The following is a 6,000-nucleotide window of genomic DNA, read 5'->3' on the forward strand; positions in this document are numbered from 1 at the left end:
ATTTGCTCGACTCGTCCGATGATGAGGAGCACCAGATGGCCATTCCATGTGGTCGGCACTTTTTGACCTAATCATTAGTGTCGGATATCCCTATTCGATTGCTTCTCTCGAGGATTGAGGCATAACTAAATTTTCTTAGATACATTTCTTGATTGTTTTCAAAGACTTTGTTTGTTGTCACTATGGCTGACATCAGTTAGGTGTTTTAGTTATTTTAACAAAAAGCCTACATCAAAGCTCAAAGAAGATATTTTTATTGATATAATCAATGACATACAACTTACTAGCACTATCTCTTTGCTCCCTTTGCTCAATGTTCTGCACCCTACCACCTGCGAAGTCAAGATTATGCTGACAATACAGTCATGGGTCGGTTATTGTTATTCTCCTCATCAGGCCGATATCGGGGCGCCTTTTGTTCTCAGTATTCCTCCAAGACAACTTAATTTAGTAATAAAAGCCTCACTGTTGCTTTCATTTTTAGCTTATTAGAAATTTCTTGATTGAGTCGAAGTATTTTCAAGTCATGCAATCGACATTTCCCAAGTGCCTTTACAATTGTAGAGATTCATAGTTGAGTAGATCAACTCATAAAAAATTTGAGTATCAAGTTGGACTTATCAGTTTTTCTCAATTAGAATTTAACCAATTATTTCAGTTGGATATCAGTTGACTATTATTTCTAATATTGTGGCAACCTCGTGTCATGGCCGACATGGCCACAGCTTCATTCAAGTTGCGAATCTCCAAGGTGGTGGCATTGGAGCATGCCATGTAGTCCTTCAAGGACTCCCCTTCCCATTGCTAGATTGAGAAGAGGCTATCCGAGTTCTATGACAACCTACTGCTATTGCTAAAGTATATCACGAAGTCTTCTCCAACTATTCAAAGTGTGGATAGTGCTCGATTGAAAATTGAATACTAGATCGGAGCAGACTTCTTAAAGTCACTGGAAGGCAAGATAGATAAGGATATCAATCATCCTTGAATCATTATGATAGCCTTATACTCTCGAGATAGTCAAGTAATCCAAGAAGCCATTATAGGGCTCCAACTATGGCATCTTAAACCAAGGGCGGATTAGTTCTTCCAGATTCTTCTAGAGAATGAAGGATGGGTGTTGAATCTAGGCCATCTACCTACCATTGTGTCCTCTTGTAGCTCAGCAAGTCATCAATCAAGCTCTTGAAACTTTCAATCATGGTCATCTAGTGAACGGGAGTCACTATAGTGTTGAGAGTATCCAGAGTTGAATCTTCATCAAATGATCCAGACAGGGACAACGATGCTTCTTTCGCTTTAAACTTGGGTGTTAAGGGGAAGCTTGTCGAGTCAAAGGATCAGGGTGATGAGACTATCAAGTAGGCTAAGATTGTCAGTTGTGTCGGGAAGGAGTAGCATATGGATCTTGGCCTCGGGCTATTACTACTGCCTCACCACCGACTGGAGGCTTTGGACAACGATCATTAAGTTTGCACTTGCTGCAGTAGTGTAGCGAATTCCTACTAATATGCTACTATTACTCACGGATAGATCTAGGCTTAGCTTCTGAAACCAGCCATTCTTCTTATCATAAGGAACGTCGTTCGGAATTGGCTGAAGCATTCTGCACTCTCATTCTCTCTATTTTTTACTTCAAAGTTGATTTTCTTTCCCTACCTGGCTTGCCAATCTGTTGCCTAAACTCCAATAGTGCCACATTAGAGGTCGTCAGGTGCTTTGGTGGGTGTAGGCTTTCCTTCACGATCGATGTAGCTGCAAAAAAGTTTACTCACTAAGTATGTCCGACGAAAATCCTCCGATGTCTAAGTCAATCAGAGCTTAAAGAACAGTCAAAGGAGAGAAGGAGGTAAGTAAAAGCAAAGTATTAGCTCTCCATCTAAAGTTATCTAAGGATCCTCTTATTACCTCTTTTATATATAGATAGAATCATAGGTTGTTATGGTCATTGGGGCCTATGCGGCATGATCTAATAGGCCATTGTGATGCACCCACTACCCCATAATCAGGATTGTTAGTCATGGATGCTAGTATCAAGTCATTCCTATAGATCGATTTGTTAGAGATGGGTGTAAGTAGCAGATCGTGCCTATGAATTAGGTTTGTTAGAGATGGGTGTCAGTAGTGGATCATGCCTGCAGATCAGGTTTGTTAGATGTGGGTGTCTGCCATAGGTCATGCCAATGTTCTAAAAGTTGTAAGATTTCAAGGCTCATTCGTTTGGCCGAATAGGCTGAAACCTGAGGTTGGAGAAGGGCCAAGGCACTACCCTGGGTGCATTGGCCCCATAAGTCGTTAAGCATCATCTCTTATCGTCAGTTGGGTCCTAACCTCGAGGTTGATGATGTCTGATCTGAAGATCGAGTAAAAGTTAATAATATAGCATCGCTTCATCCCAAGTTCTTGGGTCTCTCCGTGACATCCGAGGTGGTCTTATTGGGTCATCAGGGGATGTTTGGCCTGCCGCGATCTGAGGGAAGATTGGATTGGATGGCGGATAACCTACACAATAGTTATATATTTATAAGGATCTTAATCAAATATTCTTATTTTTTTGAAGATAATGATTTGCCATATATACCTATGCACGACATCCAAATCCAAAGATCACAATCACATAAAAGTGATGGCTTACCAAGAATTTTATGAGAAGGAACAAGAGGAAGCTACAACCTAGAACCACACTTTCCCACCTCCACTGCAAGAAATAAGACACATCCACTACCAAGCATTAGAAAGAGAAGTGGAGTATATTATAGAATTTCCATATCAACAAGAGAAGTGAACAAGGTGCAAAATGAAAGTGTGGTCCCTATGCCTTTTTTGTGTAATAATAACAAAATTATCATGACAATATCCATTATTACAAATATTTATATTATATCATGTTGTTATGTCCATTAGATAGTGGTACTAGTATACATAAATCTCTTCTCAAAATTACTATCACAATTTATCATGCCCCGAATCTGACACCCGGCTCGATCATATAACACGCCATATGAACCCTAGAATAATATCCTAGAGATCATATAAGGCCTAAATAATAAATAAGTCATAAAATATTAAAAAAATTATAAAATTTAATAATATTTATTAAATCAAACTAATCTATCTTTATTTATTAATGTTCACAAGATTAAAATATTTATTCAGTATCAGAAAAAAATAACTAACTAACTAACTAAGGATTTCATCGCTCGAACTCCATATCCAACCTAACCGATGCTATACTTCCTGCAAGTCTGAAAAAAAAGAAGGTATGAGCTTTTCAGTCCAGCAATAATCTTCCACACTCATATCAGTATGAATATAAAATATCTTTTAATAAATATATATAATAATAAAAAAATAATAAGATTCATATATCATCAATTTGATAGTAATTCTATTAAATATGTCACATATCATAAATCAACAATTCTATTCAATAGTAATTATTGAGATTATTTATTATTAACTGATTAAAATAATTTTGATCAAATAACATTATTATTTGGTACTGGACTAGATCTGTCCACACTCCAGCCCATGGCAAGCGAAACACACACCAGTTCCTATCTATGGTTAGCAACCAATCTCAACTTATGGCTGACATCACAAATATTATTTTCACACATGATAGCTAGTCCAAATATTCTTCAATTAGATACAGTTTATTATTTTGATATGATCTCATATTGGACTAGTCACAATCATGCTTTAGCTTGTGGCAAGCTAAAACATCTCAACATATGGTTGAGACACACTTTTCATACATAGCGGACTAGTCCACATACTCCCCTTTTTCTATGCTTATAGTTATACAAATTAATATTTGTCCTTCCAGTATTGGACTAATTTGCTGGAGAAGTTCTAACCATCTTTGTTTTCTTTCTTTGCTATATATCAAAAAAAAAATACCATCTTTCACTTCTTGTCCCCTTGTCTTTGCCCGCACATTTCTTGTTTCCTACCACCTTCACAACCATTAATTATGTCACCAGTCCCCCAAGTCTAATACCTCAAATCTCAAAACCATTCTAATACTCTATGTCACTACCTATCCCATGCATATATACATCAATGATGAGCCAGTATACCTTAATAATCCTGGTGGAAGGACTCCTACAAAGAGTATTGCAATGAATGTTAAGTGAAGGTACAACCCTGGGTTCTTTGATGCCGATACCTCCTTCCCCAGCATCAATGCTATCAGCAAGGATGTCACTACCACTATCCCCACTACCATATCCATGAGCTCCACTTCATCGCATACATTAGTGGTGGCACAAAACTCAAAACTATAACCATAATTTTCCACACAATAAAACAAATATTACTTCAAAACTCATAATATATTCTTACACTAACATTATTAATTAACTAAAGTTATCATTAAGCATGCCTACTTTTAGAGAGAGAGGGAGAGAGAAAAGTAAACTCACATAATCCTAGAATGGTAGATTTTTGAGCTTTGCATGGCTAATCCCTTGGGGTATCATAAGGCCAATGATGGTGATCCTACAACGAGATATGATTTGAAGAGGCTGGAGGAGTAGCTAGGAGTCCATTGAAGGATGGGAAGAAAGTACTGGAGGCCCAGGATAAGCGCACCTGAGCCCTTCTCATGCTTGAATTACTGAAGGGGGTCATTGGGAAGAAGGTCTTGAGGTGGCAAAGAGTCACAAGAAAGGCTGATGATGGGAGTGGGATGCGGCATGTGCAGTCCACTCTTGTCCCGATCCCAGCTAGGGAACACAAGATCGATATTCACCATTACCATCAGTAGTATGTTAGTGCTTTGAACCTGTGTGAGATATTAAAATTTAAAGAACGTTAATTGGACCAAATGTCGAGGTTTTGTATCTTGCTAGCAATGGAGATTTGCACCTTGTATTCCCAAATTCATCATTTTTACATGACAACTCAATATATAAGTCAAACACCAACCCTATTTTTCTTTTGTAAGTTATTTATTTTTTGCTTTTACCAAAAAAAAGTTTCTTATCTTTTGTTATAGTATACTCATTCTAATTTTCATGCTTTACTTGGTGTACTCTTTGGTTTTTATATGACACCTCTATCATACTCCTCATTTGTATCTTCATAGGATACCACAAAATCTCTTAATTCTATAAAATGATCGAAAATGCAATATAATTCCTTGTCAATAGAAAAAAGTAATAAATAAAAGTCTAAATTTTGCTCTAATAAGCTTTTCTAATAATTAAAGCTATCTTTTTTTGTTAATTTTTTTTAGGATAGAGATGCTAAAATGCTAGGAATTCACCACATCTAATCTAGCTTGAAGATAAAGTGAGAGATGAAGGCTAAGAAAGTGTCCTCAATAATTTTATTGTTTGGTTTGTGATTTTGTTCTACATAAAGACAACCAAATACAACATATATATTTTTTAATGAAAATCAAAACTTTCACTAATCCATAAAAGTAAGAAGCAATTTATAACAACTAAACCCAAAAAGTAATTAGCAATATATAGCAACTAAACCCCAAAAAGTAATCCTTGGAAATATCAAAAATTTTATCATAGTAAAGTTCTTGACATAAAATGAATGATGCACATACCTAAAGTCAGTTTCCTCCAATATTTCAAGTGTCATATAGTAAATAGAAAAATCAAGTTCATCAACATCATCTTCAAACATAATAATCATAATTATGTGACATATAAAATAGTCAAATACTTTTGCATTTGAATTAATATAAAAATATAAAATATTCTCTATCACTTATGTCACTTAGCTATGTATAGGGTGAGTGAAGAAATGATAAACAAAAGGATGCGGAATGTGTGAACTACTAAAAGGTATGAATCAATCATCTATAATGCATGAAATTTATAACTATTGGTTGTTGAGATTATATAATTATCTACACCAATAGATATCTAAGTCATTATGTTTACCTAATTTGATTGTTTTGATTTAAGTCTGGCCTAATACATTAAAACTAGATTAAAACCATGATAGGGATGTCTAAACAACAATATCCTTGAC

General features: G+C 35.8%; 1 pseudogene; it reads right to left on the reverse strand.

Moving 5' to 3' along the window:
* Window positions 1-4,765, reverse strand: part of LOC105037675 (sulfate transporter 3.1-like) — a 57,873-nt pseudogene extending 53,108 nt beyond the window's left edge.
* Between the last annotated feature and the right edge of the window lie 1,235 nt (window positions 4,766-6,000).

Source organism: Elaeis guineensis, chromosome 3, assembly GCF_000442705.2.
Source record: "Elaeis guineensis isolate ETL-2024a chromosome 3, EG11, whole genome shotgun sequence".
In the NCBI taxonomy this organism is placed as follows: domain Eukaryota; kingdom Viridiplantae; phylum Streptophyta; class Magnoliopsida; order Arecales; family Arecaceae; genus Elaeis; species Elaeis guineensis.